Source organism: Chrysemys picta, chromosome 3 (genome assembly GCF_011386835.1).
Source record: "Chrysemys picta bellii isolate R12L10 chromosome 3, ASM1138683v2, whole genome shotgun sequence".
Classification (NCBI taxonomy): Eukaryota; Metazoa; Chordata; order Testudines; family Emydidae; genus Chrysemys; species Chrysemys picta.
Window position 1 is genome coordinate 145,338,160 of NC_088793.1, and position 26,178 is coordinate 145,364,337.

Below are 26,178 nucleotides of genomic sequence, written 5' to 3' on the forward strand. Positions count from 1 at the left end.
TCCCTGTGCTCTGACATGCAAACACAGATGTCAGGGAAAGGTCAAATTTAGGCCGATTCAATTAAGTGTGAACAGGTGCCTCCAGACCACCATGAAATAGCTGTCTGAGTAAGCCACTCTAATAGGGTTTGTGGGATTCTCTCCTATCATTGTGTGTAACTTGAAACCATCCTGTGACAACAGAGACTTTAATGAACCAGACTGCTTGACACGGACATCCTTACAATTCCCATTCAGTTATAAAAATTAATCTGTAAAAAAAAACATTTTATTCTGACAGTAGTCTGGATTGCCCCTGCTGTTGAAGTACTCTTGGGAGGGACCATGATGAAGGGAGTAAAACTTCTGCTATGGAGTTTCTGGGTGGGGCGAAACTAGAACCTTTCCCCCCAAATCATTTCAGTAGCAGGGGGTGGGGTTTATTTGACTCCATGTGGAACAAGCAGGGGTTCAGATACCCAAATTCTGTAGCTCTCCCAGAATCTGCAGGAGGCTGGGATCTTCCACGCTGGGTGGGTGGGGTGTGCGCTGTACTAATCTATACCCCACACTGAAGTTGTGTGGAGTATAAAGAAATCAAGAGTTTGGCCCAGCACATTGAGATTAAAATGTATGTTACCTAATGCTAATAACTGCTCAATTTTGGAATGTTTGTTCACATTTCTTAAGGATTCTTTCAATCCACTGTGAGCAGTTCTGTCACTTCCTTTTTAGGAAATGTCTTTAATTTAAACGGACTCAACAAATATTCTTCATTGTCAAGCAGTGATGTGTACAATTGTGCTTGTACATGGCTATTTCTATAAACAGTTTCCTTTTAGGGGAAAAAAATCAATTTACAATGCAGAATACCATTAGTCTTCATTCATGGGAGGTGGATGTGTGACGGTTGCTGTATACTCTACCTGCTAGCTGAAATTCAATATACTTTGCGAGCTCTGCCACAAAGAAGTTTATAATAAAATTATCACCTGCCATATCCCAGCTTTCCAGCTCAACCAAATCTTTTCACTTGTATAAGCAAAAAGTCTGCAGATGATAGATTTGATGTAGGGCAGCCACACATTAATCTATAATCTTCAATTTTAACTTTCCCCTTCAGTGACTCACTGAGTAATCCACTTGAGGAGATTTTCTATACTGAAATCTTCTTTTCCATTGAACTAATCTTCCCAGTCCTGTTAAGTGCTTTCTGTAATTAGGGGTATGTATATGATAGAAGAAAGTTAAAAAAAAATTGTTGGGTAGGTGGGGGTTATCCCAAAAAGAAAATTGTACTATAAGGAAAATATTACCAAAGATGCTGGACATTCAGAAACTGGACAAAGCAGGAATTAATCACTGCTCCTACAGAAGAATGTTTTAGAAAATAAACTATGACAATTGTGATGTTTCTTTTTTCTCATTATAGTAGTGTTTGTATATTTCCTTAAAATTAAATCAAATGTCTGAATTATTAAAAGAAAAGGAAAAAAAGAAAGCGGGTCAGATCCTCAGTTGGTGTAAATTGTCACAGGTCCATCAATGGACCTGTGACAATTTATACAAGTGAGGATCTGCCTCAGTATCAGGTAGACTCCACTAATTTAGGCCCAGATTGTCTCCTAAACTGTAAAGCTCTGTAATAGACTGGAAATTCTCGACCTGATTCAAAGCTCTTTGAAGTGAATGGCCCTCTGTGAAGTTTTCCTTGTATAAAGAAGAACAGGAGTACTTGTGGCACCTTAGAGACTAACAAATTTATTAGAGCATAAGCTTTCGTGGACTACAGCCCACTTCTTCGGATGCATAGTAGTCTGTAGTCATAGTGGGCTGTAGTCCACGAAAGCTTATGCTCTAATAAATTTGTTAGTCTCTAAGGTGCCACAAGTACTCCTGTTCTTCTTTTTGCGGATACAGACTAACACGGCTGCTACTCTGAAACCTTTCCTTGTATAGTATCCTTGCAATCTTTTCCCCATTGGGGTAAGGTTTGGCCCTTGTGGAACGCACAGGGAAGTTTCATCCCAAAATGTGGGGGTGGTTCAGATCTCAGTGGACCCATCAGAAATCAGGTCTCTCCACAAAGAAGTGCTCTGTGAGGCCTGGGTATGTCTATACTGCAAATGGGTCTCGGGCTAAGGGGCAGTTTAATTGCAGTATAGATGTTCAGGCTTGGGCTGGAGCCTGAGCTCTTAGAGTCCCAGCCAATCTCCAGCCCAACCCCAGATGTCTGCCCCACAAGCCCAAGTCAGCTGGCATGGGCCAGCTGCAGATGTCTAATTAAAGTGCAGACGTACCCTGTGAGTTTCTATATTGTCTCAGGGGTTGTTGGCTGATCTCTAAGCTCCATGGCAACACAATTGCAGGAGAGCGCTGCTGCAAAGGCCATCCCTAGCCACTGCCCCAGGAGCTTTCCACAGCGCTGAGGAGTGCACTGCAGAGAAAAGTTAATACTGTATCAGAGTGCCACCTATGCACTCATCAATAGTATTTCTAGTCATATATAAGTGTCCCTCGGAGTTCTCCCAGCCATGTACTGCCTCAGCCCAGCCCAGTGTGATTGCTGATCTGAAATCCAGCCCTGACAGGATTCTAGTATGGGATGGGTGCCTGTTGAACTCATATATACCTGGCATTTCAATTGTTTTCTCTGGTAATTTATTCCTGATGTTTATGTTGGGGGAATTTCATAAATCTTTAATTCTTAATTTATAGGATCATTCCCGCCAACCCCACCCCCGCCCCCTCCTGTCTGCAGAGCTAGAGCCAATAGGCCTCAAGTCCTCCCTGACATCAGTGGAATTACACCAGGGATGAATTTGGCCCACTATATTTTATAAATAACAGCTAAGCTGTGTGTATAAAATTACTGACTAGCTAAGTATACTGAAGGAGAGTGTAAAACATTCTTTTAGAGACTGCCTGTGTGAGGACTTACTCCAATAGCTGAGCAAAATATAAGAATTTTCAAAAAGAAAACGGAACCTGATCTTAAATGATATTGGTTCTAAGGTACTGTTTTTCATTATCTATTTAAGAGTACTGCAGAGGTCTCATTCCTTACAGGCCAAACCAGCCATAAAAACAAGTGGAGCCTCTGCATTTCATCGAAGCTCTGCAACCCATGGGGTATCCCTGTGTCCCTTTTAGGACTGGATGGGAAGGAAACAACATACCTACTTTAGAGATTCCCTTCGCCTCCTCCAGCAATAGAACAGGAAGAGAAGGCCACTAGTGACCTGATTTCCCCTTTCTAGCAGCTTAGGGCCCCATCCATCCTTGGAACCTCATGAATTATAGCCAGCCTCATGAATTATAAGGCCAGCCCTGTTTATTTGCTTTACTGCAGCTCAGTTTAAGGTTTTTTAGCTTAATTTTTTTGTTGCAGTTAAAAAAAGCCAAGAAGAATCATTTCAGAAAACCTAAACTAAGTGACTCTAAATTGCTTCCAAGAACTCAGTGTCAACGGAATGACAAGACAAAGAACAAAGTACAAGTAATTATAGCTAATGGCCAGTTCTAGAGTCTTGTATGCCTATTAATTCTTATATGTGGATTTTGTAAAGCCCTTTTTTATTAAGTCATCTATTAATACAATGGTGCAAAATTTAAAATATCTCTAAAATGATTTTTTTCTAGTTCCTGAGTCATATCAGTGGCATCTTGCATCTGGAGCCAAAGAACACACATCACAGGAGTAATCTCCCTATAAAAACAGCTAATACTCCTTGTATAAAATAAGATCCATGTGGTAAATGGATTAAAATAAAATGAATAAATATGTGTATTTAATTATAGCAGTGGATTCTGAAATCAGAGGCAAAGAGAAAGTTACTCTGGGTTTCAAAAGATAACAAAGGTCCATGCACTAAAACATCTGCTCATCTCTAAACATTTGTAGTGATTCTATCTATCTTGGTATTTACAGTATGTCTGCCATCACAATAATATCAGAACATTTCCCAAGTGTTCAGAAAATCACAAAAACACCCTCTCTGTTTTGTCCCCATTTATAGAACTAACAATTGACCTGGACTGTGGGGAAGGTCTCTGGGCTGTTCCCCAACCCACATGGTGAATCTCTGAGGCAAGAAAATCCGCCAATAAGCGCAGGACCCACCAAGATAGAGGAGGAACTTTGTCACAGTATATAGAGCTTATTGAGGGAATTCAAGGACATGAATTTTGTATTTATAGTCTTGAATGCACTGAGATCTATGGTTCATTCTTATTTCTGAAAGTAGAATGTTCTACTGATAGTAAGGTTGAGACTATTGCGTTGCTCGTGAGAGAGCCTTTACTGGTTTCATTGTTCCAATGGAGCATAGCTGTTGTGGAAGGTCATGATCACAGTTGGAGAGGTGATGGAGCTAGTTATTTCCGTGCATGTTTGTATGTAGACAAGCCCCTAGATAGCTAGCTCCACTCCCATGGGCGTTTTTGACTTTCAGTACTAATACTTTGTATATCTTGCATTTGGTATTGAACAGGGAGCCACTATAGAAAGTGGAGCATTGAGGTGATGTGCTCTTGCTATACCTTTGTTGCTAAGCAGATAGGCTGCTGTACCAAATGGCGCTTTTTCCAGGTACGTGGCTTCCTTTCTAGAGAAGAGTTGCAGTAATTGAACCTTGAGTTCCCAAATGCATGTCTAGGGCTTAGTCTACACTATGAAGTTTTGCTGGCATAGGTATGTCAGGTAGGAGTATGAAAAAATCAGAACACCTAGTCAGCGTAGCTATGTTGGCAAAACCCCTGGTGCAGATGCAACTATGCTGACAGGAGAGTGCTTCAGTGGGTTTAGCTAACGTTGTTTAGGGCACACCAGAACTGGGCATAGTGTTCCAGCTGCGGTCACACCAGTGCCAAATACAGATGTAAAATAACCTCTTTACTCCTACTCAAGATTCCCCTTTTACTCATCCTAGAACTGCATTAGCTCTTTTGGCCACAGCATCAAACTGGGACCTCATGTTCTGCTGATTATCAGTGTCAGGTTTACAATGGCTTCATGGAGCTGAGCTTGCACTGCGCCCTGAGACCCTGCCAGCCTGCTGGCTCTCCCCCCCAATCACTTACTCCTCTCCGCCCCCTGGCCTAGAGTGACCGGACAGCAAGTGTGAAAAATTGGGACAGGGGGCGGGGAGTAATAGGAGCCTATATAAGAAAAAGACCCAAAAATCGGGACATTTGGTCACCCTACCTGGCCCCATCTGCCAGCTCCACTCTGCCCCCTGGTCGGACCCCAGTGCATCTCTGGCTCTGGGCAGTCTCTGCTTCCCATTCCCACCTGAGCCTGGCCAGTCTTGTCCAGATGGGGGCGAGGGTGCGGGGGGCTTGGCTGGGCCCCTCCAGGCAAGTGAGTCCTGAGGGAGCCCTCAGTTAGTTAGGGCAGGCCCTGGCCTGGCTGATTGTGCAACTTCCAAGGAGCCAGAGCGATTCCTGGTCCTGGAACCAGCCCTGGCTGTGCTGCTGGCTCAGCCCAGCAGACACAGTCGACTCCCAGCAGGGCCGGTGAGTGCGGCCAGGAGGCAGGGCGTGGGGGAGTGGGTCTCTGGGGAGGTGCTGGGCTGTGAGGGGGCGGGGAAGGTGTGTGTGTTGGGGCACTGGGGAGTCAGGGTTCTGTGGGGGGTGCTGGGCAGTTGTGGTGGGGCTGTGGGTAGGGGGGCGCTGGGCAGGGGTGGTGGTGTGCAGGGTCTGGGAGTGGGCACTGGGCATAATGGGTTCAGGGGGACTCTGGCCATAGGGAATCAGGGATGTTTGGGTGGGGGGAGGAGCTGTGTGGTGTGGCATGGGCCCACCCCCAATGGGAAGGGGCATGCTGGCAGCACAGGGCCGGGTGGGCCAGTGTGTGTCTGGCAACTGCCGGTTTGTAAATAGTGGCCTTGCACTGGGCCCGGTTGTCAGGGATAGCAGCCAAACATATTGGGGGGGGGGCAGGTGCAGCGGGAGAAGGACAGAGCACCACCCCACCCCCACAGGTAACTCTGGTGGGGTGGGAACAGCACAGCAGCCCCGGGCTGGGCACAGGGCAGGGTGTCACTGGGGAATGCACCGGAAGCAGGTTCTCTGGCCTCTGCTCAGCCAGAGGTAGGGGCATTGCCTATGCCCTGCGTCTCCCTTGATGAGGTGTCTGCGAGCTCTGGGGAGACACTGGTGTTGTGAGTCTCCTCAGGCCGGGACTGGCCCCAGCCAGGCCCGGAGGCACCTGCTCCCCGCTCCTGTGGTCCAGGCCCCCAGAAGCCAGTGGGATTGGCCGCCCTGACCCAAGGAGGTGGAGCTGGAAGTTCCTCACAGAGGAGACGTGGGGCAATAGGTGTCCTTCCCTTTACATTGTGTCCCCTCCCTTCCCCCCCTTTCAGGAGGCATGAGTCGTCTATGGAACAGCAAGAGATGGGCACTTAAGAATGGGATCTACAAAAGACAGCACACTAAACTGAGAGCTGCCTAAGCTAGCCAGTGACAGATGGTAAGAAGAAGGGTGTGTCCTCACAGAGTTCGGCACCTAAAGCTGCAGGTATGCACTGATCTCTGCTAGTGATCCACATGCAGTACCTAAAACATTCTTGTAACTCCACAATGAATTGCTGGGGAGAGGCAGGGGCCTCCTTTATAATCTTTATTCCAGTGGCTCAATTCTTCCCTTCTTCTGATGAGAAGGGATTTGAACAGGAGACTCCCATCTCTGAATGGGGTGCCCTAGCCAGGGGACTATAGAGTTAATCTCACTGTGTTTTAGGCCTAATTAATACTTAATTATTCAATTAATGTGGAATGGCTTCAACAGGAGAGATTGACAGAGCCCCACATCAGGAAGTTCCATAGCTCAATAGTTAAGCAGTGGGAAATCTCTGTTCAAATTCTATCTCCTTGTCAGTCAGAGGGAGGAACTGAAGTGGGGTATCCCACCTCCTGGGCGAGTGCTCTAACTATTGTGCTACAGCAGGCTATAAGGGACAGTGTCTCTTCATTTTGTATGGAGATAAATGTACTCAGGCCCCACAGGAGAAAGGCAGAGGAATACCTATCTTCCCCTCCTTTGAGGATTGTGGTATGGTTTAGGCATGAGATAAGCATCCAGACACCTGCCTGAGGAAGCAGTGAGCATGCCCAGAGGTAAAAATGTAGGCTCCTAGGGAACTTTTACAGTAAAAATTTAGGCACAGAGTGTGTTTACGTGTCTAAAAGGGTAGATGGCAGCTGAGCCAGGGGTTTTGTGATCACATTAGTGCCTAAAACTGGGACTAGGGTGCCTTTGTGATTCTCTTTGTCCCTCCATTATTTTTACCTGGCTCCCCAAGGCCCCTTGTCAACATAACTGCTTCAAGAGTCAGGCTAATGCTTCCAAGAAGACCCACACACACACACACTCACACTCACTTTCCCTAGCCAACCACTGCTCCTGGAATCCTACTTCCCTCCATCCCCCCAAGAGGGGCCTTCATAGCATGGAGAGGGAAGCAATGTAAGTTTTACTTATGCTACCACTCCAGAGGCTTGGAGAGTGTAGAAATCTGGTAGACCTGGACCATCGCTAGGTGTTTCCTCAGGATTGGGAAAGAGGGGAGCATGCCACAGCTGCAGCACTCCTTCTTTTCAGGAGTGTTTTGTTTCTTTGCATGTTTTGTGTGGATATGGCCATTTGTGCTAATTCTCATTTTCCTTGAGTTTATTTTTCCTTATGAACAGGGAAAAATCAATGCTGAGTCTACTTAGATGGATCCAATTTCAAAATCCTGGCCCCCCTGAAAACATTGGCAAAACTCCCATTGAGTTCAGTGGGGCCACCATTTCACCCCTAGAGGATAATGCTGCAGCTGCCGTTTGTTATCCTCTTTGGCAAAACAACAAACCTTGCGTGTGGTTTATTTCCATGGCCAGTTTTCATATTGGTAACAGAAGGTGCATTAGAGAGAGCTGTGACAACAAAAAGGCACATCCTCAGCTGGTGTAAATTGTCAGAGCTTCTGGAAACCAACTTACACCAGCTGAGGATCTGCCCCAGAGATTTAAAATGGAGGAACAGCCCATGTTTTAGGAAATCTAAATGTGTGAGAAATTATTTAATAGCTGACTTCGTTTTAAAGTCCGGCAACCACTAACTGCTTCATTTTTTGTTGTGGAAGTTCTGTTTCCCTCTTCTCCCCTGCAACACTCAGGACTATACTCAAGGATCTGAATAAAGTATATTGTAAAGCATATCAGAGTTTGCATGAAATGAAGCTATTGTTGTATGTTATTGGTTATAAATATAGACCCACAAGCAAGGGAGTAATGTGGAAAAACTGATGGAAACTTGTATTAAAATATGATACCTTGCAACTTAACATCTACAGGCAGCAAGAACTAATGCATTGTGAGCAAAACAGTGCTTTCACTATAAATCTTTTAAAAGAAAAAAACGGGTTCAGAGGAAAATGTCCGCAGTGAAATCGCTGATGGCTTTGGCCTTTACAATATTAGGTATTACTAATTAAAGAGCTGAAGAGTTTTAGATTAATAACTTCATGGTAAGTCATTTTGAAGCAGCTTGGGGTTTTTTTCTGATGTTTTTAATTTATTCTGGTTGCACTACAATGTGATCGTTTTATTTAAGTAGGGGGGGAAATAAACTGAGGTGGTTTTGGTTTTTTTAGGATATAAATAGTTCAATGTGATATGAATAATGAAGTGAGATGCAACCAGAGGTCGCTGGTGTTAGAGCTTAGTGACATTAAAATGGAATTTCACTCTTTCCTCCATAGTTCAGCACCTGAAAGGTGATGATTTTGTGGAAAAAAGCTGCATAAAAATACCACTTTTTGCAGAACATAATTTATACCTCTTACTATAATAAATAAAAGCCACATAAGTTTAGCAACAAAGTTTAAAGTTATTTTAAGAAGTGAAAGGGATTCCCTTCAACGTGTTAAGGAATGTCACAGGAGACAATGAAATAACCAATGCATAGTGTTTACACTGCAATTAATACTGTACTTCTGTTTCTTTTAATAAAACTAGCAACTGTATTTTAAATTTGTTTTATTTAAAAGGGTATAAAATATTATTTTGTCCTTATTCAAGGAAGTATGAATAAATTGATTTAAATGTGGAGGTGCAGACATGCTAACTTGCTGTCTTCAGTTCTTACTTTTACTTCCCTCTCAATTGAGTCTTAAAGAATAATTGAGTAGCAAAGGGTGTCTTGATTGAAATAACAGAACATTGCAATAACATTCTCTCCAACTCCTCTCCTGTCATTTAACACTTTATCACACTTAATTTGTATTTTCCATAACAGTACAAGATGTGACAACTTGAAATAAATATAAAAAGTTTTATATCATTGATGGAGATCCTTTCTTTTTAAGTTAAAAACCAAAGAGTCAGTACCAACTTTAAAAAGTAGGTTTCAGAGTAGCAGCCGTGTTAGTCTGTATCCGCAAAAAGAACAGGAGTACTTGTGGCACCTTAGAGACTAACAAATTTGTTAGTCTCTAAGGTGCCACAAGTACTCCTGTTCTTTTTAAAAAGTAGGTGACAAACGACATTTAGCAGCTCATTCATTGTCTTTGACAGAGTCCCTTTTGTAAGAGAATAAAGGTCATTTGATGGTAGCTGCATTTAAATGGCTTTTCTTCAAATTGTATTGCACAATAATATCTGACAAGAAGGGGGGGAGATAGCTCAGTGGTTTGAGCATTGGCCTGCTAAACCCAGGGTTGTGAGTTCAATCCTTGAGGGGGGCCACTTGGGGATCTGGGGCAAAATCAGTACTTGGTCCTGCTAGTGAAGGCACAGGGCTGGACTCAATGACCTTTCAAGGTCCCTTCCAGTTCTAGGAGATGGGATATTTCTAACAGGGAAAGGGACCGCTGTTTTATTTATTTATTTATTTATTTATTTTATTCTTGGATGTGCCACAATTTGCTTAGGCTTTGTCTATAGAAGCTTTTGCTGATTTTAACTATAGTGGTGTAATTAGAGCTGCAAACCCCACTTCATGTGGATGCAGTTATATTAATATGAAAGTGCTTATAATGGTATTGCTTATTCTGGTTTGGGAAGTATGTTATCTTTATATACTGGTATAACTATGTCTACACGAGGGGCTTTACCAGTATAACTATTTTGGTTAAAAGTCTCACCCCTAACCAGAATAGTTATATCAGAACAACCTTTACACCAGACCTTAGAGCTAGATGCACAATACCTAACCCCTAGGTGGCCTGCTGGCCAAGTGAATTCTCAGCTCTGGATGCCTAACTCAGGGCATGTCTGTCTACACAGCCCATACAAGTGAGCCTTCCTTCTCAGCTGTAAACCCTCTCCTGGAGTTAGGTACCTAAGTCAGGGCAGCTGCTTAGATAGCCCATGTCCTAGCAGCTGAAACAGACTTTCTTGCAGGGGGAGAAAGCAAGGAACATGCTCACCCTAGTATAGCCAATAATCCAGTGGTTAGGGCACTCACCTGGGATATGAGAGACCTGGGTTCAGGTCCCTGCTCTGCCTGATTGGGAGTAGGCATTTAAATCCACCTGTGTTCTAGGTGAATCCCCTAAGCACCAGGCTGTTGGCTATTCTGAGGCATGTCTTTCTCAATTTCTCCTTTGGAAGCTGTTCACCTTCATATAAGTAGTGGACCAGTGACTGGAGCTCCCACATTTTAGGTGAGTGACCTAACCACCAGGAGATATGCATGCACATAAACAACCTACTACCCTGCCTGTCTTTTGTGACAGTTATCAGGTCCGAGGTATGCTCTGAGAGAGCCTACAGAATCAGGTCCCACTGGTGAGAGCAGCAGGGGAACATCTAGTTGGAGAATCTCACTTAAGGGCTTCAGCTTGAGGTAGAGCTCTGAGCAGCTCATTAGTTATGGGGTGGCATCAGCACTTAAGTAGTTTTGTGAATGCCTACTGTGGAAAGCTAGGTGCCTGCGGTGTTAGGTGGCAGCTGAGCAGTGGTTTTGAGAATATCGGTGGTACCTAAATGTTGAACTTGGGCACCTAAGTCCCTTTGTGGATCTTTCCCTTAGACTTGTCAAATCGCTTAACTTCTCTAAAAAAGTGAGATCTTGTCTCCTCTTGGAAATCACTCTGATTCACCAAGTCATGTAGCTCCACTAGTGCTGATTCTTAGACAAGGGCAAGATGATTTGAGCTAATCAAGTTTTATGTGACAATTGCATCTGATATTGTTCCAGAGGCTGTTCGTATGAGTTGAGCCTCAGGGCTCATGACACAGGAAATGCCTCTACAGATGAACCACAGACTCTGAGTGACGATTGCAGCCACAATATTACTATATATTCCTGACATCTTCCCTCTTTATTAGGTATCTATTCATGGTATTATAATCCTATAGGTGTTGGCTAATAATATTTAGCATTTATATAACACTGTCCAACTTCAAAGCATTGGGTCAACATTACCTAACTAATCTATCTATCAAGGGTCCTGTGTACATTAATATTGCTATCACCATTTTTTTAGGTGGGAAAACTAAGACAAAAGTTGTGACTAGTCCAAGTCGACAGTATTTCAGTGTTTGAGTTAGCATTCGAGTTTAGAAGATCCTGGCTCTCAGTCTTATGCTTAGTGGCAACACCAGAGAACAGGTGTTGTCTATCTGTAAGGAGAAGGGCAGACAAGGCATCCAAAACCCTAACTGTCTGATGTCTACACTGCAATTAAACACATACAGCTGGCCTGTGTCAGCTGATGCAGGCTCAGACTAAGAGGTTGTAAAATTGCAGCCCAAGCCTGAATAGCTACACCACAATTTTCCAGCCCTCTAGCCTGAGCCCTGTGAGCCTAAGTCAATTGACATACCCAAAGAGAACTGGGTCAGCTCCACTGATCTGCATGCTGCCGGTAGAGGAAAAGGGAATGATCATACACAGACCGTTTAAGATTTAGAAGGATCAGTTGTTTAAGGCACAATCCTTGCACTGAACCTTCGTTAGGGACACTACTGCATTCTTCTGTCATGCTGTGTGATCCTTAGACTTTTACTGGCATAGGTGGAATCGACTGCAAGGAAAGGAGTGGTGGGGCTGCCAATTCCATGCCAGGGGCAGAAGCAAGTCTAATAGATGAAAAATGCCTGATACTTGGGGTTTTGTGCTTCTGTTCTGGTGGAGGCTCTAAGGTTGGTGCTTCTCTACCTTTCTTAGGGGGCAGCAGCTTGAACCTGTGCATGCAGGTCAGCTGGTCCCTCCCACAACAGGAGACAGGAGAGCCCACTCTAGCAACAGCCTGGAAGGGGTAAAGCAGAGATGAAGTTCTCTTGCCTCTGTGGCAAAGTCCCAGTATAGCAGCTGGAGCCCTGCCTGTCAGCAGCTCCTGCTGTCTTCTGCCCCCAGCTTAATTTTTAAAAAATCTTAGCTTTGATCCACATTTAGTTATATTGGCGCATAGAGCAATAATGAAAATTCAGCCTTACAACCTACAGACTGCGTCCGTGCTAGCAGGTAGCAACAGAGCGTAAATACTATTGACGACAATAGGAATTTCACCCTGAGGGCAAAATTGGTGCAGGTACCCACTGATTCATATGACAGCTTATCTTTCAAAATATATTGATGACTTAATATGTTAACCTCAGTGGGGAACTGTCTATTTAAATGCTGCCTAAACATTACTCTCTGTGTCAAACAGAATGGTCTCAGGTAATATAGATAAATGCCTAAAATAGCCTCTCTTTTTTTTTTTTTTTATTGTTTTCAGTAGTTTCTGCATTGTGCTAGGCACTGTACAAACAAATAGGATGACGGGCACACACTCAGGGCTATCTCTGTCCCCTCCTCCTTATGTCCTGTGCAGAGTATAGCTCAGTTGGACCTCATTTTGGCACCAGACATTTGTACATGTACTTAATTTTAAGTAGGTGAGTAATCGGTTGAAGTTAAATCAAGTCAAGCATATGGGTAAGATCAGGCCTTTTACTGTTACACCAATGCAACCCTATTAAAATACAGGGGGCTGTCCTGATGTAAATATGATAAAAATACTGGCCCAGTCTTCTCTTGTGAGTGTTTTATAGGAGAAGAAAATATATTGTCAGCTAGTAGGGGCTGAATCCCATGGCTTTGCCACAAGAGCTGAGAAAGCAAGGAACAGCATGTTGTTGCACTGTCCCTAGAGCAGCCTAGGAGGGAGATTAGGGTTGGATGTGACCTTTTATGGGAGCTGGGTAGGGCCATAACTGTAACTATTCAGCTGCCTTCTAATTGATGAGATGATAAACCAGGAGGCAGCTCAGTTAAGTGGGAGGCTCCTTCAAGAGACCCTGGATCAGGGAAAGGAGCTGGAGGGCTTGCCACATATGCTGGATGAAAAGCCTGATTGGGGATATCTGCTGTGTAGGCAGCTGCAAAAGACCTCTGAAGCAAAGGTCTGAGGAAGGGTCAGGTGGTAGGACCTGCTTTACCTGCCTTGACTGATGTCAAACTGTTTGTGTTTGAACAATAATGCATCTCTTGGAAAAGGAAATGAAATACTGATCCTGGTAGTAGCCTCATTGATGCACTGGCTAATTAGTTGGCCTGCTTGCTTACATGACAGTAAGGAAACTGAGGCAGAGACAGGGTCTGATGCCAGGTTTAAGGCAACCCTGTTACACATGCATTCTGGCTTCTGATTCTCTGGCTGCTACAGGGAGGAAATGCATTGTGCCAGGTATAGACCCAACAATTTATGTTCCCTGGTATACTGGCACAGCTATGCTGACTAGCACACTGGGGCGGGGGATGACAGAATGAAGATTCTAGCCCAATTCCATCTCTCTCCACCCACCTGCCTGGGATAGGAGAACGTAGCAGCTTTGCAAAGCTGCCATTTCCTCTCCTGTGCTACTGCCCATGATGCAGGTAGCGGGTACAGGGGCCTAAGAGGCGTTATCTGACACTACTGTGCCACGGTGCTAGCTGGGCCACAATTGGCCCTAAAATGTAGTAATAAAAATTAACTTGTGGACAAATATATTGAAGAATCACTACTGAGGCAGAATAACCATATTTTATGGAATGGTTTTATTATGAATGCAAACAAGATAATATCAGCTAACAAAAATCTTCAGCTGTCACTTTATTAGTAAATAAAAAAAATATGCTGCTGGTTTTGCAAGCGAGTTTCAGAACTGAGCAATTTCAGAGGGTGATTATGTAGCAGAGTTCTGGAAACCTTCTGTCCGTTGCAGCTCCCAGATATTAACACAAGCTGCAGACTAAACATTTGTACCCTGCTTGTGCTGCCAGCTGACAAATGAAGGTAATTAATGAGTAGTTATAAGGTGGAAGAGTCTGGAAAATTGCAAGCTTTGTCATCTGAAATGCCCAGCACTGACGCCAGCATATTGGTTCAATTGCATTAGTTTTTCGAAGTAATCTGGTATGGTTGTCTGTTGTATATTGAGATTTACAGATTTTTTTTTTCTTTCCTGTTTCCTTTATATAAAATTCTCCTACCCCTACATTTATTGCTGGCAGGGTAGTAGGTGAAAGAAATATCACATGCACTGATTCCAGCTATACGAGTCAGCTGGTGACAGGATTAGACACTATTCAATTTTTATGAAGTTGGGTGTCAGCTCTCCATTTTTTTTTAAAAGACATTTGTAATGAATGGTTACAATGGAAGCTCTCAGCAAAGATAAAATCAGTAGCATCTGCTTCAGTGTCTCACAGTTCCTGTTGGGAAATTGCCACTGCTGGTTTAATATGCTTTCCAAACTCTCTCTTGTAAGGGTTTATGATAGTAACTCTAACAAAAGAAGCAAAAAGGTTGGGCTAAATCCTGCTTGCCTTAGTCATTTACATAATACCACTAAAGCCCATAGAAATATTAACACAAAGAAAGCAAGATGCATTTGACCATAAACTTAATTGTAGAACACCTTATGAATTCTTACTCTTCTCCCTGGGTTTCCCTTCCATTTTGGAGCCAGGAGAAGTACCTCAACTTCAGTCTGCAATTTAAGGTGTTGGTTGAGGATTATCTTTGGAGAGTACCAGCATTTGGCCTCATGGATCACGGATGAGTCATAGGTGTGTTTGTTTTTGTTTTGTTTTTTGTTTTGTTTTTTTAAGGGAAGAAGGGATCATCTGTTCTGATCTCTTGCGCAATACAGGCCAAAGAATTTCACCCAGTAATTCCTGCACTGAGCCCAACAGCTCATGATTGACCTAGAGTATATCTTTTAAAAAGATATCCCGTTACATTCTAAGGACTGTAAGTGATACAGAATTTACCACATCCCTTTACAAACTGTTCCCAGGGTTAATTACTCAAACCATTAAAAATATGCATCTTGTTTGAACTTTGCTGACTTCAACTTCCAGCCACTGGATCTTATGACTTTATCTCTTAGATTAAAGAGCATTCTAGCATCCAATATCTTCTGCCCAATGAGAGCCGGGGGGAAGGGAAAGAGGGAGATAAAGCCGTAGCCTAAGGAGCAAAGACCTAGCAATAGATTTTTCCAAAGAGCAGTAGTGTACAAATAAACAGATTGTGTGTATTTTTACCATGTTTTGGAAGACCTTTCTGGGATTAAACCAACATGAATGTGCTATACAGATCAATTCATACTTTCTAACATTTTCCCCTTTGTAGAGCTTTCTTCTCTTGAATCACACTATGGTTTTAAGAAAAATTTCTAAGACCCCAATTCAGAAAAGCACATAAGCAGATGTTTGACTCCCATGCTTGAAGCTAAGCACTTGCTTAAGTGCTATTCTGAATAGGGATGTGTTCCTGAACTGGGACCTAAATGTATTAATAAGGATTACGGCAGAGTCCATTTTCTTTCATGAAGAAACTGCAGCATGATAGTAAAATCAACTTCTCTGTTACCAGCAAAAGCTGATTTCTACCTGAAATCCATGATTGTGCAAATGATGAGATTTCTACATTTGTGGAAACATACACTTGTGTACTGCAGATCAGTAAATGAGCACTTGAATTTAGAAGTGAGCCCTTTGAGTTCAAACATCGTAAGTATTAAGTAACTTGTGACAGCTGCAATGTCAGTTGAGCTCACAGGTGCTAGATACAATATGTCTGTGTGTTTGAATTATAGAAGACTACACCTTAATAAATGTTATTGGATTCTGATTTTTACCACCACTTTACATATTAGAAATCTTAAATTTGGACTGCATGTTGGTTTTGAAAATGTAAATTGTTCCTGGAATCATCCTATAGCATGTACATTAAAAACAGTGTCACACTGACCAGAGAAAATTGAAACTAGAAAATATTTATTTAAATTGCAATATACTTTGCCAGTAGTTGTCTGTGTCCTACTACATCTATTGCAGTTGCATGTTTGAATGGAAGCTTCATCTTACCCAGCCAATTTTAGTTTCTTCCTGGTGTGCCATCATATTTTTGGTACCTTTTTGTTTTTTGTTTTGTTTTTTAAATTATCATTAAACTGTTGCTTCCATTCATCTACTTTTTTTTTGAAGCTTTTCATTCACTGTTAAATTCACTCACTACAGCCTTTTATGTAGCCATAATTCCACAGAAGGCTCAATTAATCTGAGGCATTATTTTTCTCTTGCAGAATGTAACAGTGCAAGCCAAGATTTGATTTCACGGAAAGGTGTCTGTGAGGTGCTGTGTTGTTGCAGCAGTGGACAGATCCTAGTCATAATGTCCTTCAGAAGTAGTTTAGCACACTACAATAGCCCTAAATTGCATATAGAATATAATATGGCTGCCATTCAATTGTTTGGTTCTGGTGGTGACAAACCTCGAGACTAAAGTTGACTAAAACAGAAATGAGACGCAATTACAGTCTTTTATGCTCTGTTATAGATGATCCTTTTTTATATAAGATTAATAAAAGTGGGGTGGTTTTTTTTGTTTGTTTTGTTTTGTTTTTTTGTTTGCTACTCTTTAAAACTTATTTCCTGGCTCACTCCATGTCCTTTCTGCCTGCCAACTGCTGTAACTGAGAGTTGTGAGTTTCAGTAGTCTTTACAAGCAGCTTTTAAAGTTTTTATTTTTTTGTGCAAAAATACTGCATCAGGACATTTTTAAACCCCAAAATGTAGCTCTTTTAAATAGGAAAAAAAAATAGGAAGTCCAGGAGCTGTAGGGGAGTGGAACCTGTGACTAGCTAACATTTATTTTAAACCTGTTTTAAAGCACTGACCATTCTTCAGTAAAGACATCAATACTAAATTGCACTATAATTATACAATAACTTGAACACTTCCTATTTACACAATAATAACTGTGTCCTGGGCTGAAGAAGCACCAAGATCGAGGTCTTCAATGAAAATAGTCCTCTCCACTATAATATGCCAATTTTGCTTTTCTCCCTTCTCTCCCTACCCCTTATAAGTCTTTTCTGGTAGTACATTTGATCCAGCCAGTTTAACCATGAAAGGGACAGTACTGACAATCCCACGTGTTCAAAAATTCTGAGTCGGGTCCCAATAAAATGATGCAAATGGCTTAGAAACTGAGATTTTAAAAAGTGTGTGGGGGCGTAAGGAGGTGTGTTGACTTCCAGGGTCATGTTTTCAAACTTTACTGTGCAGCGATGAGGGCTGCAAACTTACTATTTTAAATGGAAGCATTGTATGACTCCAGGAGTTAGGGCTTTAAGATAGACCCAATACTGCAAGAATTTAAATTAAAACTATGAGAGTTGGCAACAGGGCGTGGGGAGTCTCCATGCTGCCCCTACACCTGCATCTCAGCCTACTCTGTGTGCTGTTGGGTCCTACCCATTTCCCTCCCCTGGGCTGATATGCACTTAATCCCCAGGGCACACAGCGTAGTCCCTATGCTTCCCCCACACAGAAAATCTATGGTGGTCTCCAGCCCTTGAATGGGGTAGGCAAACGAGTGAAGGTTCATCGAGCCCTGTCCCCTTCCACACACATCTACACAAGGCCAAAAGGCAGTCTGGCCCTCCATAAGCTTGACATTTCACAGTACCAAAATGAGATCCTGACTGGCCAGTTATTGATAAGGGACGTTGAAATAGTTAAAGTGTAATTTTACTTCTTTTAAGACAAGCTGTTTCTTAAGGACTTTTCTGTTTGCTCACCTCCACTGGATCTTAAACAGAGACATTGTGGTTGCTATGGAGAACTGTGAGCAAGCAGTGACAAATGTTCCCTCACATAAAGCAAAGCGCCCTGTTAACCATCAGCCATTCAGATATGACTGACAGAGTGGAAAGGAAAGTCTGTGGGAAAAATATGAAACCAGTCCCAGCTTTCATTTTCTTAATATGTAAAGATGACCTCATGTTCTTTCAGCACAGCATGGTGGCACTCATATGATCTTGTGGTAGAGCATGATTTGCTGGTAGCTATTTCATTATTCAGGCATACCCATCACTGTGATAGACATCATTCTGAAACGGGAGACATTGAAAAGCCAGGCCTGAGTTTAATTTCACACACCCACATTTCACACCAAGCTAAAAGAATAAGGAGATTGTTTTTCTCTGGCTTTCTAAAAGTCACAAAATTTTTCTTCATAGTATATTTGTGAGAATATAACATCCCAGATCCTGTCAGTCCTTTCCTTTCCTCCAGACACTGAAGGCATTTGAGTAATATAAACTGTAAAATCTGGCATTACCGTTGATCTTTGCTTTCCACCTAAGATGCTTTCCAGGGCCAGCCTTGAAATTCAACACAACACCATTTTGTTGGAAGGAAGCTAAAGTCATAACAGTATAGCTATTTTCTTTCACAAAATATGAATATTATAGCTTTCATTTATTAAAAATGATTTTGGTCACATAGGGCTTAATATGTTTATTTTAAAATGATTAATCTTTTCATTCTAAATACTCACTCTTTTTCTGTCTAGCTCCTGGTTCTTTAATGTTTTTGACCCAGAGCAAAAAAGATTAAAATAAAAGTTAATATTTGTATACAGTGTACTGTAGATGAAATTGTAGACCCTGAAGGCCTGTTATAAAAAGGCCTCTTGGGATGTGACAATCTAGGAATGCTTCCTAGCTATGTTATTAATGAAGACCAAGAAAACTAGATGAGATTCTATAGTCCTTACTCCGGCAAAACTCCCAATGAAATTTTGTCTAAGTTCATACTGGAAGCATGTAGGAGAGCCAGGGATGGAATACAGGTCCTTTTCCCCCAACTGTACCTTAAGAACCTTACATCATCCTTCTTCTCAATTACGTCTGGTAAGTAAGCATTGATTCTAAGATGTATTCATTAAAGTGTAAAAACATGTCTGAAAGGACTCTTAACTAAGCCCTAAATAAAATTCCATTCATCATTTAACTGAAATCTAGTAAGAGTAGTAGGAAACGCTATTGGTAGCCACAGTTGAATTGATTGGTGGAACAATAAATAGTTGAATACAGGTCCGGCTCCAGGGTTTTTGCCGTCTCAAGCGGTGGAAAAAAAAAAAAAAAAAAAGCCACGATCGCAATTGCGATCAGCGGCACTCCACGGCAGCTCCACTGCGCCGCTTTCTTCTTTGGCGGGAATTTGATAGCAGGTGCTTCCCTCCCAGAGGGACCCGCCTCCAAATTGCCGCCAAACAGCCCTACGTGCTGCCCCTTTCCCTTGGCTGCCCCAAGCACCTGCTTGCTGGGCTGGTGCCTGGAGCCGGCCCTGGTTGAATAGAACTTTGAAAAATTACTATCTGGGAAAGTGAAACAGAGCATCAACTCTGTCTGCAACAGTTGCAGTATATCCGTCTCACCAGCGACAGAAACACATCTGTGTGGCAGAACAAGTAAATCATAAATTGGACTTTACAGCTCTGAACAGATGCCTAAGTCAGAAACACTACAGTCTTTAGGTATGAGTGACATCATCCTTAGTTTATTTCCAGTTCTAAAGATACTAATGTGGATCAATACTTAACTGTACTAATTTACCTCTTCTCCAAAACATTATCCTTATATGGTATCCCTTATTTTTTTAAAAGGGAATAGCGTGCCTACATTCCTTTTTCAGTAACATATCCCCATTTTTAATATATGTTTGAAGTAATTTAATTTGCTATGGAAAGCTCAGGTTGGTGTTCAGCAATGCCCAACTTTTGACCTAAATTTCTAGCTGCAGTGCGTGATGCAACAAGAGGTCCAAAGATATGAATAATGTTTGGCTCCCATCTTTTGCTCAGTATTAGTCATGATGACACTGTCCCCAAACAAAACTGTTTTTCCTTAAGTGCTTTATATTGAGTCCAACTTTATGACTTGATCCCTTTGCTCCAAACTTCTGTACCAGAAAAATACATTTGTCCTCATATCAATCAGGGAGGTGTCATGTGCCTCTGATATAGCAATGAAGGCTTGTAGAACAGGTACCAGCACAAAGAGTCCTGGACGTCAAAAACGTGCAGTAATATTTCACTTCTTTGTGGGTACTGAATGAAAGGGTGTCTCAGCTATGCCAGTTCAAACCACATCACAGCTGCAGTGTCCAAAGAGACTCTAAAGTTTCAGACTCAGCCACTGCTATGTAAAATAATGCCACAGAAACATTCCCATGTCAAAAACACAACTTTTTATAGTACATTAAATAGCTCTCTCAAGCACTAAGGGAGCAGATCAAATAAATATCCTATTCCAAGTAAGACAGAGATCCACTGTGTATCTCTTCAGGAAGAGTATGCCGTCTAAAGTTTCATCTCTGCAAAGTGAGGTAATTTTGAAAATCCATCTACACTTCAAAAAGCTCAATTTTCAGTTTGTTAAAATAGTAAATAGAGTAGACTCCTCATAACTGAGGTAGCTCTTCCCCCAATTATGCTGCTGTCACAATTAAACAAAGGAGCCATTTTTAACAAAAAGAAGAACAGGAGTACTTGTGGCACCTTAGAGACTAACAAATTTATTAGAGCATAAGCTTTCGTGGACTACAGCCCACTTCTTCGGATGCATAAGTGGGCTGTAGTCCACGAAAGCTTATGCTCTAATAAATTTGTTAGTCTCTAAGGTGCCACAAGTACTCCTGTTCTTCTTTTTGCGGATACAGACTAACACGGCTGTTACTCTGAAACCCATTTTTAACAAAATAATTTTTAAAGCCTGAAAAGAATTTAAGGCCCAGTTTGTCCTATTGGTGAGCTAAGGCGAGGTCTGCAGATCCAGCTTGGGGAAGTACAGAAGTTGGGAGAGTATGTTTCCCCTTCTCACCTAAGAAGCCCTTCTGTGGGTTCACCAGGGATTTGTATGGGTTCCAGATTGGGATGGGGTGGGCCAAGGAAGAAGCACTGTCGCCTTCTAAGCCTGAGACAGTCAGGTACAAATGGATACAGATCCAGTCTGTATTAACTTGCACTGTGTTGCCAGAGGGAGAAGAAGAGGTTCCAAGTCTGTGCAGGAAGGCTGGCAGCTGCTTGTGAGTTAGGGCTCTGCCTTCCAACTCCTTGAGTTCAGATACCAGCAGGATAGGAAAGCATTCATACCCAGAGTGCCTGTTCTGCAAAGGGCAGGAGGCCACCTCTTCCCAACATCCTTCCTAGACAGCACGACGGAGTGGCAGCAATAAACAGAGACCAGAGAAGAGTCAAAGACTGAAAGGGGGCCAAATGGAGGTTGGAAGTACAGTACCAAAAGAGGAAAATCAGAAAGGAGAACATAGAAAAGGGGCAAAATGAGGGGAAGGAGGAGGACACACAAAAGGCACAGATAGAAAGGCAGAGAGGAACACAATTAGGAAGACACACGCACACACACACTCCATACCCCTATTCACAGAAAGGTGACAAAAATGAGAGGAGATAAACTGGATTTCAGTAGTGGAAAAAGGGGGTATATCAAGGCAAGAAGGAAAAAATGGGGACTCCCCCGGTATGAGAGGGTTTATGCTTTCCCCAAGGAGGAGCAGGAAGAGGGGGGAAGCCCAGTTTCCAACTCTTGTGCTATGAATCACATCTTGCATTATCAGGTGTTTTTTTTTTTTTAAAAAGTTCCTTCTCACTCTCTATATTGGGCTTTAAGGGCCATTGAGTTCAGTGCCTACGTGCTTCTGAAAATCCCCCTAGGTGCCTATCTGCATCTTGAGGCACATAAATACCTTTACAAATCTGTCTCAGAGTGGTGTGAGCAGACGCCAGACTACGGGCTTTAGCAGAGAGCTAGAGAATAATCTCCTGCCAGGAATCCCTCACTTAATAAAGTTTCTTCAGCACCGTATGCCAGTCCTCTCTGGCCACTGTGGGTATGTCTACACTACACTGGGTAGCGAGTGTCTCAGTACGGGCCCACAGATTTGGCCTAGTGGGTTTGTACTAGAAATAGATGAGTAGACATTGGGGCTGGGGCTGGAGCCAGGCTCTGAAGCCTGGGTCGGGTGAGGTGGACTTAAGTGCCTGAGCTCCAGCCTGAGTTACAATGTCGAGGCACAATCTACACAGCTATTTTTAAAGAGCTAGCACAAGCCCTTCTAGCATAAGTCTGTGGACATGGGCTTGCTCCCAGAGGTAGGGAAGACAAGTCCTGGAAGACCAAGAAATCTATGAGTGTAACTTTTTGCCACATTTTACCTCCATCCATTTTAGGCCTGTCTACACAGGACAGTTTTAGCAGTTTTACCAATACACCGATACAATCCCCCCTCCCCCCGTCCCCCCCCCCCCGTCCCCGTCCCCGTCCCCCATGCAAATGCTCTTGTTCTGGAATACTCAGTTTAGCTTCCCAAGTGACATACGGAAAAAAGGAAAAAATCACTCCTATAGTGGAATAAGCATGTCTAGAGGACCTGGGGTTATACTGGCATAACTATATCAATTTAAAGTCACACCTTAAGGTTTTTCAGTATAACCTTCCTGTGCATGCCCAGTCTTTGAGTTTTGCACTGATACCCATTACCATCATAACTAAGCAGCACAAAACAATGTGCTTTATTTTTTAAAATCTCATGATTTTTAAGCCAACCTCACAATTTTGGGGGAACTGACTAATTGTATTTGAAGAATTGGCACTGTGATGACAGAAGATTCCTATTCCCTCATGGGAAAGTCCATATGAGAAGGGAAACACTTCAGGTGAGGGAACAGGAGTACTCATGGAGGCATGGACCTGTTGTCTGTCCCCTCCCTCCCCTTGAGGAGACATTCAAAGGGAAAGTCATTTGAGTAGGGCTTCCATTGTTTTGGATAAATATCCAAACTTCTGGAGTTTCTTCCGGACCCCAAACATTTTGAGGCCCTTAAATAGGTTATTTAAATTAATCTAAAATTTACGTGCACCCTTCCAGCATCTGGAAGCCTCCCAGCTCCTTAACTTATTTGGATAATTGTCCCTGACAACAGGTATACAATGTCCAAAATTCTGTCCGTAAATGAAAACCTGTAGCCTTTTCCAGACCCTACTTGGAAATACCCCTCAAAAGAGAGCAGCAGACCTGGGATGAAGTAAAATTCTGTAATGCATAAAAGTAATAATCACTGCATTACATCTACATTTCTTCTTTTAAATTGTTATTTGGCAACTTTTCTATCAAAAGATTGAAGCTTAGAATTTCACACACCTTTAACACCTGGGTAAAATACACCTTCATTAAAATTTGCTACTACTGTCCTAATTAAGCAGCAGTCATTATCATTACTGTCATAGATTGGTTCCCTGGGAGCTGTTTCAACAAAGCGTCTGTCCCGATTAAATATGTCCAAATTAAGTGGAACGTATTTTACTGAAATAACTACCTCCATCTGGGGCTCTTTCTATCATTTTGAAAAAATGTTTCTAATAATGACCCTTACAACACACCAGAGTACAAATGTTTTTACAGAGTTAAAAAAATATATATATTGATGCTGTAACAGAGATAACACTTCTTGACATCTGCCACACTTGAGCCCTGTGTCTGTCATTTCCCTTGTTCTTTTGACTTGTCCCATGTGCCAGCTGATTATAGCCAGCATCTTGGCAGCACTCTGGCTTCATGTCTTTTACAGAGTGCTTTAGGCCAAGTACCTTTTACCTCCCCAGCTTTCGCCAGACGTCAGAAGTTTACTTTACATCTCTTTGGAACAGCCTGCCGTGGTTACCTCAGTAACAAGAATGTGAAACAAAATGATCTGAAAGAAAGCAATGTTTATTATATTAGAAACTAAACAGAAAATAGAAGTTAAACAGAATAAATGTGGCTGTGCTAGTACATACACAAGGCCTAGCTCAACAAGTTACAGCTAGGGCTGTCAAGCGATTAAAAAAATTAATTGTGATTAATGACGCAATTAAAAAAATTGTGATTAATCATGCTATTAATCGCACTGTTAAACAATAATAGAATACCATTTATTTAAATATTTTTGAATGTATTTTCAAATATATTGATTTCAATTACAACACAGAATACAAAGTGTACAGTGCTTACTTTATAATTTATTTTGGATTACAAATGTTTGCATTGTAAAAAACAGAAGAAATAGTATTTTTCAATTCCTCCATTACAAGTACTGTAGTGCAATCTCTTTATCATGGAAGTTGAACTTACAAATGTAGAATTATGTACAAAAAAACCTGCATTCAAAAACAAAACAATGTAAAACTTTAGAGCCTACACGTCCACTCAGTCCTACTTCTTGTTCAGCGAATTGCTCAGACAAACAAGTTTGTTTACATTTGCGGGAGATAATGCTGCCCGCTTCTTGTTTACAATGTCACCAGAAAGTGAGAACAGGCATTTTCATGGCACTGTTGTAGCCAGCATCGCAAGATATTTACGTGCCAGATGCGCTAAAGATTCACATGTCCCTTTGTGCTTCAACCACCATTCCAGAGGACATGCGTCCATGCAGACATTGTAAACAAGGTTCTGCTCGATAATGATCCAAAACACTGCAGACTGACGCATGTTCATTTTCATCATCTGAGTCAGATGCCACCGGCAGAAGGTTGATTTTCTTTTTTGGTGGTTTGGGTTCTGTAGTTTCCGCATCGGAGTGCTGCTCTTTTAAGACTTCTGAAAGCATGCTTCACACCTCGTCCCTCTCAGATTTTGGAAGGCACTTTAGATTCTTATGCCTTGGGTTGAGTGCTGCATCTAACTTTAGAAATCTCATACTGGTACCTTCTTTGCGTTTTGTCAAATCTGCAGTGAAAGTGTTCTTAAAATGATATGTGCTGGGTCATCATCCAAGACATAAAATATATGGCAGAATGCAGGTAAAACAGAACAGGAGACGTACAATTCTCCCCCAAGGAGTTAATTAAATTTGTGACTGAACGCATTATTTTTTAAACGAGCATCATCAGCATGGAAGCATGTCCTCTGGAACGGTGGCTGAAGTATGAAGGGGCATACAAATGTTTAGCGTAACTGGTACGTAAATACCTTGCCATGCCAGCTACAAAACTGCTATGTGAATGCCTGTTCTCACTTTCAGGTGACAATGTAAATAAGAAGCGGGCAGCATTATCACCCATAAATGTAAACAAACTTGATTGGCTGAATAAGAAGTAGGACTGAGTGGACTCGTAGGCTCTAAAGCTTTACATTGTTTGGTTTTTGAGTGCAGATACGTAACAAAAAAAAAATCTACGTTGTAAACTGCACTTTCACGATAAAGAGATTGCACTACAGTACTTGTATGAGGCGAACTGAAAAATACTATTTCTTTTATCATTTTTACAATGCAAATATTTGTAATAAAAAATAATAATATAAAGTGATCATTGTACACTTTGTATTCTGTATTGTAACTGAAATCAATATATTTAAAAATAAATTTAAAAAAATAATAAATGGAGATATACCTATCTCATAGAATTGGAAGGGACCCTGAAAGGTCATCAAGTTCATCCCCCTGCCTTCACTAGCAGGACCATGTACTGATTTTGCCCCAGATCCCTAAGTGGCCCCATCAAGGATTAAACTCACAACCCTGGGTTAAGCAGGCCAATGCTCAAACCATTAACAAGTAAACTATTAAAGGACCACTGAAAGAAAAAAAAATTCTAAATGGAAGGTGACTGTATTAATTATAAATTGGTCCAACAATATAGGGTCAAAACCTGCTCACCGAAAGCCAATGGGATCACTTAGTGAGTAACAATTTAACATTATTTTTTGTATTTACATAAACATCTCTTATTATTATTCATCCTTTCTAGAGTCAATACATGTTTTTTTTCCCCCATCAAACTACCAAGTATACCACAAAATTGCCCCTTCAGTGAGCAAAGTCTGGATTTGATTATCTAGGTATTAAAATAACCCCAAATATCACTGATATGAAGCATGCT

General features: G+C 41.9%; 1 long non-coding RNA gene across 1 annotated transcript; it reads left to right on the plus strand.

Annotated features, from left to right (window-relative positions):
* The first annotated feature begins 10,507 nt into the window (after nt 1–10,507).
* On the plus strand, nt 10,508–19,865 carry LOC135982450 (uncharacterized). The gene is made up of 3 exons (XR_010599801.1): nt 10,508–10,631; nt 11,168–11,298; nt 16,534–19,865. It is a non-coding gene; the product is annotated as an uncharacterized LOC135982450 (long non-coding RNA).
* The last annotated feature ends 6,313 nt before the right edge of the window (nt 19,866–26,178 follow it).